At 35.0% G+C, this 15596-nt stretch overlaps 1 pseudogene; it reads left to right on the top strand.

Annotated features, from left to right (window-relative positions):
- The first annotated feature begins 229 nt into the window (after positions 1-229).
- On the top strand, positions 230-1039 carry LOC148572364 (cocaine synthase-like; annotated as a pseudogene).
- Positions 1040-15596: the final 14557 nt, after the last annotated feature.

A 15596-nucleotide genomic window follows, 5' to 3' on the forward strand; every position in this document is an offset into this window, starting at 1 on the left:
TCGTTTCTATGATGGATAACAGGGATCCTGTATTTATTAGGGACTTGGGCATATTTAATAAAAGCAAAAAAATTTCAAAAACATAAAAAAAAAAGATTAAGTACTTTCCCTAATCTCTTGGGTCAAAATCAAAATCATCTCCGACCTTTTTTCTTATTAATATCATCATCGACGTTACAAAACGTTATAAAATCACACTTTTCCTAATTTTGGACCAAAATACTCTCTTCTGAACCAGCTTTCCCTAAACATCCATGGCAACATGACCTTCTTCTACCCTTACAAAACTTATGTTCAGGAATTTTCTGCCAAATCCCAACTCCTTCGGGACTCACTCTCTCAAATCTTGACGCTCTTCTACCCTCTCACTGCCCGCCTCCGAGACGCCGCCACCATCCACTACAACGACTAAGGAGCCTTCTTCATCCAATCCCGAACCCAAACACCTCTCTCTCAGATCCTCTTCCCCTAATTTCGACATCATCCAAAATCTTCTCCCTACTACCAACTCTAAAACCATGCAACTCTCCAATGCCTCCATGCTCCTTGTCCATTTTACCTTGTTCGGTTGCAGCGTCACTGCCGTCACCATCTCCCTCACTCACAAGATCGCTGACTTTGTAGCCTTGATCACTCTCCTCAAGGCTTGGATCGCTGCCCGCATTGGCGGAGACACCCGACCGGTGGTCTCTGAACTGACCATCGGATTCGCTCTCTTCCCTCCGAGAGAGATTCTTCCCACTAGGATGTTAGGCTCCATGAACATCGCGGTGGAAAAGTTCACAACGAGGAGGCTCATTTTCAAGTCCTCGAAGGTAGAGAGCTCAACAAGAGTGTGAAAAGTTAGGGTGCGATGACGCTTCAGTTTGAGTCATCGAGGATTGACGTAGTGCTTGGTCTCATTTGGAGATGCGAATTGTTATCTTCAAAATGTAAAACGCCTTCAGCGTTGTTCCAGGCAGTGAACCTGCGACCACGAATGGAACCTCCGATTCCAAAGACGGCGTTAGAGAACTTCATGTGGGTGTTTGCAAGGTGAGCTTTGGTGTAATGGGAAATGAAGGGTATTTTGGTCCAAAAATTAGAGAAAGCATGATTTTATAACGTTTTGTAATGTTGAGGATGATATTAATAAAAAAAAGGTCGGAGATGATTTTAATTTTTACCCAAGACATTAGCAACGGAAAAAGTACTTAACAAAAAAAAAACCTACCAATAATCACCATTCACAAGCAATAATTTTCAATAGCATCAACATAATGAAACAATGAGGCAATACATTCAGCTTAGTTATAACAATTACCACAAGTTAACAATCAATACAAGAACAATTAGCAAATTAATAAATTCAGCACAATAGAAAAATTATAAAATAGCAACAACACCAACAATTAAAATTTAAAACAAAGCAACAACATCAACAATTAAATAAAAACAAGAAAAAACAATAGCAAATAAAGGCTAAAAATCACCTTCGACGAAAGCTGAAATTTGAACACAAAAGAGGGAGATGAAGTACAGATAAATGTCGGAACTCAAATTGAGACGAGAAAGAGAGCATTGGAGCATAGATGAGGAAGACACAGGAGACGGAACTGGAACAACGGCCGCGGAATAGTGGCGACGCATCTGCCTCGAATGGGTCAAGCGGTGACAACGATATTCTCCTCGGCTAGGCGCGCCGAGTACGACGTCAATATACGTTATCCCCGGGATGGGACTCAGGCGCGCGACGAATCAACGATGCAGTGCTGCGATGATGAGCCGGTTACCAGCAATGAGAGGGGAGTTTGGCAGTAAAGGGGTAGGAAGTGGCGGACATTGGAGGTGACTGGTAAAAAGAGAGGGTTTGAATTTTGCTGAGATAGTGAAAAGAGAGCAAGTGAGAGAAGTGACGACAGTTAGGGATTTAGAGTTCTTATATATATATATATATAAGTCATTTCACATATACGGGTTCTCATGGGATGGGGATCGAGTACACAGGTCCTTGTTTCCCATCTCCGCAAGTACAAAAACACTCCCGTATCTGTACTTTGACAAGTAAATTTTTGCAGATATTTGTCCCGCTAAAAAATTTTGTAAATATAAAATTATGTGTTAAATTAAATAATATAATTTTAGATCATTATCTCCTTAGTATTACTAATTTGATTAAACTTTTAAAAAATTAGTTATGATAAAACAGAAGTATTTCACTTGTAATTTGAGGACGATACCTTGCTTTTTTGCCTACTGATAAAAATGTCTTGAAAAATATGAGAATTCTAGACATTTTTTCTATGTCCAATCATGATTGCTCTTAAAAATAAATAGGAGTGGGCAGAACAAACAATAAGCAAATTGTGATGTCTATGTGACGTTATTTGTGACTTATTTGAGTGTCCCTCTAGATGCATACCCATGTAAAGTTGCAATATGAAAACTAATAGTTTAAAAAGTGGAAATTAAAGTAGATTAGCAGTTGAAAAAACAAAAATACTATCATGAGTAGATAAGCTTGTTCTCATAAAAGCTATTTTCAATACTTTGTCCAAGTTCCATATTAACTTATTTAACATTTCTAAGAGTGTAGTAAACAAAACCATTCAACTACATAAAAAGTTCTTTTTTTTTTTTGGAAAACAAGGAAAATGTAGAATTAGAAATCCGTTAGTAAAACTGGATTTAATCCTAAAGCCAAAAATGTATGGTAATTTAAGGGTGGGAGACCTAATTTTAAAATAATGTTTTGTTAATGACCATGGAAGTTTTTGAAATCTTTCATGGAAGAGAGTGTTTTTTTTCAAATTACAAATTAGACTTTAAGAAATTGGTGGGGAATACTCGGAAGAATATCATACGAGGATAAAATTGAAAATGAGTCAAACCGAATTAAGTCAGGTAAAATTCAAAATCGACTCACAGCTTAACTCGTTAACAATCAAGCTGGAGTTTATTTGTAGAGCTTAAACTTGACTCATCAAAAAATTACAATCTAGTTTGAGCTCACAAATGGAATAACAAATATGGATTGTCAAGAACGTAAAGAAGGTAAAATAGGTAGTTGGTCAGATCTAATAGGAATCGTATATGGACGGTAGTTAAAGTCGACGACTCTTCTAGGATTATTTTTTCATTTGAGATCTTGGAAAATATGATTGAATTAGCCCTTGTGAACAGCTTGATGCATTATATCCGTTCAACCCTTTAAACGAAATGTGGCAAAAGAAAAAAAAATATATAAACTGACCTATCATCTCCATCCTGTAGGAACAAAAAGATCAGTCCAACGATGTCTTTAGCATTCAGGAGTTGTGAACCATCCATAGAACCCTATTCAAAAAGTGAAATGCATTAGTTATCCGCTCTCACATTGAAAAATATGAATTGAGAAAAGAACAACTATTTATTTCTAAAACTAGCATTCTTAAAACTAAAGAATCTGATAGAAAAAATAACATATTCATAATCTAAAATTCCATATAAATAAATTATAACTTATAAGTAAAAGAATAACAATTATAGATTATATATCTATTAATTATAAATTATCTATCAAAATTATATTAAAAATATGATTATAAAAGTTTATATTAAACTATCATCATATACAAATATGTTGATAGCTTTTATCATAAATAATTTAATTAAACTTGTTGAGTTATAATTAATCATTTATTTAATGTATAATAAAATAAACAGATATTATAATTTGGATATACAAGAGAAAAATAAAACATGCATCCTCATATTTACCAAATATAAATGTCATAATTATTTTATCGTATTAAGAGAAAGAAAAAAATAGAAACTACATAATAATAATTTTTTAAAATTTGATAGTGGGACAAAATATATATAACATGACAATAATTTTTATAATAAATATATTATGTGTACATAAAAAATCAGCAATCAAATTATTTATTAATTATTATGTATTTGTGTGTGTATATATATATATATATATATTATTTAATTATTTTCAATGTATATTTTATATTTCAATATGTATTTTATATGGTTAGTTAATTTTTATGTATAAAATATGATTAATCTTCAAAATATATCTAATTTACAAATTAAAATACTAAAATAGTAATTTAAATAATAACATATAATTTAGAATTGTATTCTTTAGGTTTTATATTTTGAAAAATTTAAGTAATATTTTTCTTAACAATACAATCAAAATGCCTCTCTTTCTATATATATCACTAAATAATTATTTAAAAATTTACTTCTCATATAATTAGAAGCCAACTCTTACTCATATTCATAGTTAGAAAAGTTCTTTCAATTAATGCAGTTACTATAGACAAAATTAAAGCTAACTTCAAAAGAAGATAAATAATACTCTTTCGAGTTGATTTCTAAGAACAAACACTAATCTTATTTAAATTGAGAATTGATCATTCTAATAGACATATAACATGATATTCTTAAATTGAATATTAAGTACTAAAAGTTTAATAAAAAATTATTGTGAGGTCAAATTTAATAATTTAATAGAATAAAATAAATATTATTATCATATACTACTAAAAAATTTCAAATTATAATGGGGTGATATGAAAATGTATCAAGAAATAGAGAGAATTCAAGATAATCAGAGAGAATAGAAGAGAAATTCCTAGAATTAGGGCCAAAGAAGAAAAATAGAATTTCTCATTACATCATGGATATGTCAGATTATTACATCATACACTTATTTATAGTATAATTCTCTCATTGGGCTAGCCCAAGACTAATCCTTTCATTACCCTACCCTTCAAAACAACCTTATCCTCAAGGTTGCAAAAAAAAAATTTATAAGTCCTATTAAAATTGTAAATCTGAATTACAATTAAAAAAATTAAAAAAATAATCCTAAAAGAATATATTTTATTCTACTGCATAGAAAAAAAAACTTTACCACCTAGATCCCATTGGTTTAAAAATTTTTGACCCACTAATTGTATAAAATAATTTGGTTCATACATTGGCCTAGATTTTGGCATACGATAGAAGCCCAAACCTTGGCTAGGGTTCAGTATCCTTTCCTCATTCTCATTGATGAAGAGGAAAGGAACCCACTGAGCGTTGTTGTATCTCGGCGCCACTGCACTGCCCAGAGATGCACCCGCCGCTGCTGCCACGGCATTCAACCCGCAGTCACCGGCCGTCGCGAGCTTGCATGGAGGCACGCCACTGCTGTCCAGCTCCTGTCCTTCCGCTGTTCGCTATTCGAGTTCTCCCTACCTCTTCCCGAAGCCGCTACTCGCCCTTGCAACCCCTCGTCACTTCGTCCTCCTTCTTAATTCCAAGGGAAGACAGCTGCTATGAGTGGTGGTGGCTTGGCCATTAATAGAGAGATGCAACGGACCCAAACTCCATCAGTCACTGTTGTTGTTCTGCCTTCCGTCTTCACTGACGCTGTTCTCCCATCTACCATCGCAAGTTTTCGCTCGCCCATCGCGAAAGTGCTAACCTTGGCGCTGCTCCTAGCTTTGTTGTCTTCGCAGAATCGCTGCAGATCATGGCCGTACTCGTCATTAATAAACCCCATTTTTAGGGTTTATCTTCTGTTAAAATTAGAGCATTTTGTCAAACTTTTCTCACATTTATTCAATAAAATAGCATAGTTTTGTGATTCCTCCTTTAATTGTGTTTAAGTGTGAAAACATGCTTTTTAGGTCTTTAATTTGATAATTGTAATCTTCCGATGATTCCACTAGATGCCTTGATGTGTTTGTTAGTGATTTCAGATTGAAACAGGCTAGGAATGGATCAATGGAGTGAAGAAAAAGCATGCAAAGTGGAGAAATCATGAAAAGCCAAAGATTTGAGATACGCGCGCGCGCATTGGACGCTCACGCGTGGATTGCGAAAAGCTCCATGGACGCGTACGCGTGCTATACGCGTACACGTCGAAGGCCGCACGTGATCTCTTTATTAAACTCGTGCCTGGCGATTTTGGAGGGTTTCTGGCCCCACTTTGGAGCTGAATTTTGGCGGAAAAAGGCTAAAAGGACTAAGGATTGAAAGGAAATGCATCATTCCATCATTAGGGAGTTAGTTTTAGTTTTAGAGATAGTTTTCTAGAGAGAGAAGCTCTCTCTTCTCTTTAGAATTAAGATTAGGGTTAGATTAGGATTTCTTAGATCTAGGTTTTAATTCATGCTTTCATCTACTTATGCCTTTCAATTCCTTGTTCCTACATCTTGTTCTTTTATTCTCTTGTTGTAGTTTTCCCTATTTTGTTTCTATGCGTTGTTATAGATCTACTCTTGTTCCTTCTATTTTCTTTTAATGCAATTTGAGATAATTCATGTTAATTGTTCCCTCTTTGATTGTTCCTGTTAATTCTTTGCAATTAGTAGTTGTTAGATTTCATTCTTGTTGTCAAATTACCATGCTTTCCTTTTGTGCCTTCCAAGTGTTTGATGAAATGCTTGGAAGGATGTTAGAGTAGAATTTTATGTTCTTGGCTTGGGATGGTAATTTAGGAACTCTTGAGCTACTAATGTCCAAGTAATTGGTGATTGGTAACCATTGACTCTAGTTCTCATTAATTGAATTAGTGGAAAGCTAGGACTTATGGACTTGGGTTGATATAGCTCATTTGACTTTCCTTTACTAGTCACTAGTTAGAGGATGATTTAATGAGATTGATCCTTGCAATTATCATGTTGTGGTTAGTGATAAGAATAGAGATCCTTGACCTCCAAACCTTGCCAAGACCGTTTTACCATTTGAATTTCATTGCCATTTATTTTTCTTATTTCTCATCTCAAAACCCCAAAACATACCTCATAGCCAATAACAAGAACACTTTGTTGCAATTCCTAGGGAGAATGACCCGAGGTTTGGATACTTCGGTTACTTTTATAGGGTTTGTACTTGTGACAACCAAATATTTGTATGAAAGGATTATTGTTGGTTTAGAAACTATACTTGCAACGAGATTTCATTTGTAAAATTATATGCCATCAATTTTTCGATCATCAAAATGGCGCCGTTGCCGGAAAATTGCAATGGTGTTATGTTATTGGTTATTGTACATATGTGAATATTGTAAATAGCTTGATTTTGGATTGCTTGTCAGTTTTTGCTAGTTTTAGGACTTTGTTTCATTGTTTCTTGTTAGCTTTTGTTTCTTGTTTCCCCTTTTCATCATGAATTCTCACTTTGGCTATGAGTTTGGTTCTAACCATGTTGTAGGAAATGGAAGCTTCAATGAGGATGTGTACCAAGAATGGAACACTTAAAGGTGGGAGGAGCCATATGCATATGATCAATCTTCTTGGCAACAACCTCCACTAATGCACTATGAACAAGAGCCATTCTATGATGCATATCAATCTAATGGTTATGGTGAATCTCCTTGTGACTTTCAAGGACCACCACCATATACCTATGAGCCATATCCTCAACATAGCCCTCAACCATACTCACAAGCCCCTTTCTACCAAACATCTTCCTATGACCCATATCCATCACACCAACCATCTTTTGAACCATATGAACCATACATGGAACCACCACAATATCAACACTTCCAAGAACCACCTCCTCCATACTATGACCAAGATGAACCACCTCCAATGTACACAAATTTTCAACCACAAGATGTGTTTTACTATCCACCACAACCCTCTATGGAAGAATGTCCATGTCCTTCAATCCAAGAGCAATATGATCCTACTTATGTTAGCAATTTGGAACAAGAGCCAATGGATCGTCTCAAGGAAGCAATGGATCAACTTCAAGCAACCGTCCGCCAAAAGTTGGATTCATGGGACTCACACCACATGTCCAAGGATGATTGTGGAAGAGCAACCAAAGAGGGAAGTTTGAATGGGTTTGTAGAACATCAACTTGCGAACAATGAATTTGAGTGTGTTGGGCAACAAGTAGAACAAATGGAGAACATAGAACCACCACGTCCTTACTATGATGAGCCACCTTCCTATTATCAACCTTCCTTCCAAGATAATAGATCCTTCTATCTACCCCAATCTCCAATAAATGAAACCCTTGCTTCTATCCTTCAAAGGAAAGAAGAGATGCAAAGGGAGGTACTAAATTTCACGGCCGCCTTGACCGATGTAGTGAACCGATTAGCCTCTCAATGCTTGAACACCCAACGTACTCCTACATGTGAAGAATCTAACGAAGAGCATAGCATGAAGGAATGATTGGAAACCCTGGTGGAGAATGAGGAAACTTGCTTTGTATTGGAACAATTGGAGGAAGCTATAATTGTTGAAGAAAAGGAAGAAGTGTTTGAAGACTTAGGAGATGCGGAACCCCCATGGGAACATAGAGTTGAAGAATATCCTTCTAAGAAGATTGAATTTGATGTTAAGGAGGAGAGTGCACAACCTCCAAGGCATATTCCATATGAAGAATTGGATGGGATAGAGCAAGAGTTGAGTTCCCTTGGCAAGGAAGATCGAGCATCAAATCTTAGTGGTGAAGAGGTGGAAGCCCTTAGAAATACAAGGACAGAAGTTGGATACGCTTTGTCAAGACTCGTGGAAGCTTCTATACCTAGGTTGTCATCTACTCCTACATTTGAGTGGGTAAAACTCATTTCTATTAGCTTTATTATCCCACTTGAATATGGCTTGCTTGAAACGGATGGTCAACTTAGAGTACTTTGCGGGATAAAGCGCAAGAGAAAAATGTTCCATGGTTGGCGTTGCAAATCAAGACTCATTTTGGTTGGCAAAGGTTGGACTAGTGCTCAATTAAAAGGGCCTAGGAGGATTGTTCGGCACTTCATTGAGAATTCATCGTGCCTACCACCCAAATGGAATAATGATGATCAATTTGAAGATGGGTGTAGCCACAAGATATGGGATCCGGGAATACATGAGGAATAAGCCACCTTGATGGGGCTCCCCATAAGTCCAACTTAAGGACAATAAACAAAAGTGCTAGGTGGGAGACACCCCACCATGGTAAACTTTTTCCACTCTCTTGTAACTTTGATTAATAAGTGAATTGAGTTGCCATTGTAGGTAGTTTTCTCTTCATATAGTTGCTTTAATAATTGGGTTGTTAGTTGCTTGTGAGACAAGTTTTCCTCACTTGTATTTAAAAACCCTTCAAAAACCAAAAAGACTTTTGAGATTTTTGCAATTTTGATTAGTTTAGAGTTGTAGGCAGTGTTAGGGAGATTTGTAGCTGTTTTTAGGATTTTTGAAAAAAAAGGGGGTAGGGACGCGCGCGCACGCAGTACGCGCACGAGTCCATGAGCGGATGCACCCCTGGTACATTTTCCAGAGAGTTAGGCAAAAAGAGGGCCAACACTATGCTTTTAGCACAAACTCCATTCACGTGGACGCGCACAATACGCGTGCGCGTCCATACGCTTAAAGACATGCACGCGGACACGCACATGCCGCGTACGCGTCGACCCGCTGATACAGTTCCCATACATGTGACTCGAGAGTTGTGCCAACTCTGGGCCAACATTATGCCCATGACCCAACTGTCAACCGACGCGTAAGCGCACCGTACACTCCTGCACCCATGCACACATTTCCTCCCATGCCTAAGCGCACAAGACACTTCCGCATCTATCCCTCTTTTCGTCCATCCACGCGGACGCGCATAGTACGCACACGCGTCGATTCAAAAACCTTAACCCCAGAGACGCGTTGAACCCTAGCGCAGTCATGCACCCTAACCCTTATCCCCTCTAACGTACCCTCTCCTCCATCTCTCTCTCTCAAATAACCACCGTCGCGGCCGCACTCTGGCGACACCACCGCCGCCAACCACAACGACCCTTCCCTTCCCCTTCTCTCTTCTTTTCCCCCTTCTCTTTTCACCTCAGCTCTCTATCTCTCTCTCTCCTGTCTTGGCCAACTCCCTTCACCCCCGCATGCCTCTCCGACCGCCGCTACAGCCACCGGCGAACCCTCTGCCACCCTCATCATCTCTTCTTTCTCCCCTCTTCTCACATTCAACCCCCTCTACCTTACTGCTTCACCGCACCCTGTACCCTGAGCTGCCCCTGTGCCTCTGCTTCACTCCTCTTTCCTGCGCGGCCGCGTGCCCCATCGCCACCACCACTATTGGGAGGCACTACCATCTTCTTCCCCTTCTATTTGTTCAATTCTGTTTGCTCTCCAGTCCAGGTTTTCTACTTCCCTCTGTTTACTGCTTCATGCTCTGTAGCTAGTTAATTTTTCAAGCTCACTTATGTTGCTTAGCTCTATTTAGTTTAGGATTAGTTAGATATGCATGTTTTAGTTGATCCTAGGTGGTTAGGTAGCTAGGTTGTGGTTAAAAGATTCTAGGCCTGATAAGTGCTCCGTTTCTGTTTACCTTGTGAATGTTGCTTGTTTGGCTGAATGGTGATTGGTGTGTTATTTTGTGTACATTTTGCCTTGCTATGTTGTTTTTGCTTTCAAGCCTTGATTATTTCCTGCTGTCCTGCCTTATTAGTGTTGCCTAAATCATATGAAATCCTTGATTGTTTTGCCTGTTTGATGTAACATGGATTTATATGTGAGTTCTGCTACTTTTTTCTATCTGGGAACATCCGATTTACTGCCAGAATGCTGCCCAAATTTCTAAAAATTGTTTTGGTTTGAACTTGCCACCTATAATTGAACTTGATACTCTTGGAATTGAGTTTATTTGACTTACACCAAGTTCAATTCTTAGGTTGCCTTGGGTGGGCATTTCCGAATTTATTGTGTTTCCCGTGATTTGCATTAAACCCTCACATGCTTTCACTTATCAAGTTAATCAAATGCCTTTTCATTTATGCCACATTCACTATTTGATTTTAACTTGAAAATTCTCTTGAACATGGTTCATTCTTTTGCAATAATTGGTGCATTTCACTTGTTTAACCCTCTTTATTCAAAATGGTTTTTAATTTGATTTAGTTACACAGAGTGCATTTAATTTTTGCAACACTAACTATTGCACATTTAGTGACCATGGCATTGATTGATGATTTGCTTTCCATTTATATACTCTTTTGCAAAATTTCATGTTTCATCATCAATAATTTCATCTTTTCTCATGATAGTGAGCATGCTTGTTTTCAATACTTTGTGAACTTCTCTTGATTGAGCCAATGACCATCATACCACTAATTTTTTGAACCAGTTTCCTAACTGCTAACTTGCTTAACTTGCTAACTCTCTTTTGGTTTTACACTAACCCTTTCACCATTCTTTTGGGTATGGTGCTTATTGAGCTTAATAAACAAGCATTGTGCTAATATTGCTTGAATTCTTGGTTTGTGGCTTTCATCGATTTGTGAGTTTTGCTGCTTGCATTCCAAGTTTTCATCCATTTCAACTCACCTCATGCATATGTCATTCTTTGCTTGCTATTCCTCTACTTGGCTTAATTGTTTATATCCTGTCATATCTGTTTTTCAGGATGTCGGATAGAGGAAAAGTCAAGGTTACTTCGAGAAAGAGAAAGAAAACTCAAGCCTCTTCTACTTCTCCTTTCGTAGACTATGCAAAGAACCTTATTAATGACAAGGAGAAAGCTGATCAGCAGCTGCCTGCCACTGACACGGATAGGTTCCCCAACCTATACTCTGAGCTCTATTTCCCAAGCTACAATAAAAAGAACCTGAATGTAGAAAAGAAGCTGGCCATTCCATCCGACCTAAAGCTAACCATTAATAGCCATATTGAGAGAATGGGCCTGGAGTTTAATGACAGGGAGCTGGGCAGAGTGAACAGATCTTGGGTTCAAGAGTTCTACTGCAACTTCTTCAGACATACCCTTGACTCGATTCACATCCGAGGCAGCCAGGTGCCGATCACAGAGGCTGCTCTTGAGGATGCACTCCGCTGTAAGCCCAAGACTAGTGACACAGATGCATTTGAGCAGGCTGAGGTGGAGCTGCATTGTATGATGTTTGATTATGATGCCCTACGGACTGTCATTGCCACCCCGGACGCCCCTTGGGTGATGGATTCTGATAACAAGAAGCCCAAGGGGATGCTATTCCACATTGAGGCTGTCGTCAGGCTTTGCCACCAGTCGAGCTATCGAGCCCGAGGAAGGTGTAATTTTGAAGCTACAGGTGCAAGAGCTCCAATGCAGCCTTCACCAGCAAGCTCAAGAGCTAAATGATTATCAAGAGAGGTATTAGGAGATCTTCACCCGTGTAATCGGACATCGATGAGCTCAGGCTGGAGTGAAGGGAGCAGTTGGAGTGGCATTAGTGAATGGAGGCTCAGATGGTGGTGTACCAAGCCCAGATGCACGCTGCTGGCATCATCTCTGCTAGTGGCAGCACCACTACTGGTGGCACACAAACATCACCCCTTCTGCGCCGCCTCTTTAGGGCCACGGGACCGACGACAAGGCGGAGGACTACCAAGATCTTTAGTTATTAGTGTCTCGTTTTATCGTTTTATTGTATTTATTTGATATACTTGACTTTTAATTTATTTGAATATTATATTATTTATTTTAAATAATAGGTTTTATTATTTATGAATTGACCATTAATTGTGTGAAAAATAAATTTAAATAAAAATTAAAATTGACTATTTATTTCAATTTTTTTTAAAATTGACATTACCGTCGAATTTACTGAAGGAATAATCCGACGGTAATAGTGCAGGAAAGAACATATCTTGGCGCCATAATTACCGTAAAAAAAATCTGCCGATAACTAAATGGTTTTTCGAATAGGTCATCCATCGCAGAATCCAACGGTAATTACCGTCAGGCAAAAAAATCTGACGCTAAACATTTTACCGGCGTAGTTTATACCGTCTAATTTCTTCCAATGATAAATCCGATCGTAACTAAATTACCGTTGGACTTTTTTCATTTTTCCAACAGAAAATTTGTCGGTACTCAGTATTTTTCTTGTAGTGTAATTTTCTATTAGTGAATTTTAGGTGGTTATGATAGGTTTAGGTTATTAGGTTCTGAATTGCTGAAAAGTGTTTGGATTATTGAACTAAATTGCTAAATATTATTGCTGGAGTTGTTTGAAATTGTCTGAATTCTGTTGATTCAGTATGTTACAGCTGGTTTTGCTGAGATTTGATTACCGGATTATTTGGATTATGCTTGGTTGTTGCTGGTTTTTGAATTATTTATTGTTGGTGTTGATTATTGATTTAAAATTAGGGCTGTCAATTGCTATTTGATGTTTGTGCAGGTCAAGTGTTCGTCAATATGCCTCATAACTTTTAATACAATTTTAGTCTAATTCTTGAAAATCAATGCTTGTTTGCATGTTATGATTGTTATTATGCATTGATAATGGAATTTGATTTATTTTTAATTGACCAAAAACTTTTTAATTTTTGAACGATTGAAGCATTTATTTAATGATACAAGATTAATTAAGTTAGCCTTTTTTAACCTAATTATATCAACTTTGTATATTTAATTGGTTTTGGGTTATATTAGGAACGAATTTTAAATGTTGAAATTAATCTTGTGGTATTAGTTATAAGAATTATATTGGTGTTTGAACTTATTGTTAATTATTTAGTTTTGAATATAGGGTACTGAACTTGTTTTAAATTTAGAATTTTCTAAAATTCTAAACTTAGGGTATTGAACTTGTTTAGTTTCAATTTTATTAGAACACCTTCTGATTTCTATTTTTTATTTAATTTTAAACTTAGAGTACTGAACTTGTTTTGAACTTATGATTTTCTAAAATTCTAAATTTAAGGTACTAAACTTGTATAGTTTTAATTTTAATTAGAATATTGAAAATTTGTGTTACTTATTTAGTTATGAACTAAAGGTATTGAACTTGATTTGAACTTAGGGTCAATAAATTCATCTATTTTTTTTAATTAGTTAAAGTTTGTCCTAAAAGTAGTTACCAATTAAAAAAAATTAAAAAATTAATGTTAACTAAAATATTATAATTTTTTTAGGTGAACAGGAAGAAAATATTACAGTGGTATTACTTAAAGATGTAAGCACTTCTCTGTACTGATTGAAAAATAAATAACATGCAAACAACCTAAATTCATGAATAATATTTTAGTTTCTTTTTACAATAAAAGTCTCGAACAAAGTTATCCATAGCATTTGATTTCCTGATATTAAGCTTATATCAAACTTACATTTCTGAACAATATTTTTTTATTGGCACCATCAAAAATGATGAACGGTACCAATGTTTACTTATATATTTTTAATCAATGACAAAATTTACTTATATATTTTTATCTTTGGTTGTTTGGTTCTCATAAAAATTTGTTTTTGTTTGCTCTTAAATATTGGAAAGTCATATTTTGATTTAAGTTATAATTTTCAGAAAGTTACCTCAGTTTTTTTTTTTTAATTTATTTTTGTTCAAGAGATGAGGAACAGTTGTCACCAATTGTATTGTGCAAGAAATCATAAATTTAGTGATGAAATTGAGATTTTGGGTCGAACTAACGCAAGTATTTTCACAGATAATTTTGATAATTTTAGCATTTTTTAAGGCTAATTCATTTTTTTATTAAAATGTCAATTGTTCGCATTTTCTATCCTTCAATAAATTTGGAAAATATATAATTCATTCTTTAAAAGAATTGATAAGAACTAGAAAAAGTTTCGATTTATTTGAATTGTACAAATATTAGGCTGAAATAGTACAAATAAAAAAGATAATCTAAATTTTAAATAAGTATATATATTTTAATATACTATATAGTATAAAGAAAAAGATTCTCCGTAGTTATAATTTTATCTTTATACAACAATAAATTTGCCTACCTATTTTTTTTAATAAATATAGTTTAAATGTGCTCTAAAAAATATCAATTAAAAAAATACTAAAAAGATAAATATTAATGTTAAGTAAAATATTAAAGAATATTAACCACTCTAATTTATATGTTGATTTTTTAATCAGATTAAACATCAATATAACAAAAAAATTAACTACTCAATATGCATGTGTGCTAAATAAATTAACTCTTCTAATAAATATATATTGATCTTTTTGTAAACAAAATATACATAAATATAATAAAATAGATCAGTATATAATTTGTGCAAAACGCGGTCCATACTTTAGGAATATGTGAAGATTTGATCAAATCAAAATACATTAATTTTCACTAATCTATTTTTTTTATCATTAGTGTTTTTTGTTATTAATAACAATCTTTCTTATAAAATAAAAAAAATATTTGATCTCATATATAATTGTTTTTTTTTTTTTTTTAGTTTTTAAGATTTGTGTAGGTGATGATGCTGATGTATAATACTCATATACATATCGATTAGATATATCTTATATATATATTAAATATTAACTTGGAATAATTATACAAATCAAAAGAAATAATATAAATATTGAATAAATATAGTCTATTAATGTTATAATAAAGAACCATTTTAATAGTGATTTTACCTTTATATAACAATAAATACATTTGCTTATTTATTTTTAAAATTAGTTAAAATGTGTTTTAAAAATTTTTATTTAAAAAAATTAAAAACATACAAATTAATATTAACTACTCTAAATTTCATATTTTTTTTGTAATTATATTAAACATCAATATAATAAAATGAATGTTAACCACTCAATTCTTGCAACATGCCAAAAAAATTTTATTCATATATGAGCTCCTTTAAAAAAGTAAAAAATAAAAAAGATT

The sequence above is a fragment of the Arachis ipaensis genome, chromosome B3 (assembly GCF_059453495.1).
Source record: "Arachis ipaensis isolate K30076 ecotype BB chromosome B3, ASM5945349v1, whole genome shotgun sequence".
NCBI lineage: Eukaryota > Viridiplantae > Streptophyta > Magnoliopsida > Fabales > Fabaceae > Arachis > Arachis ipaensis.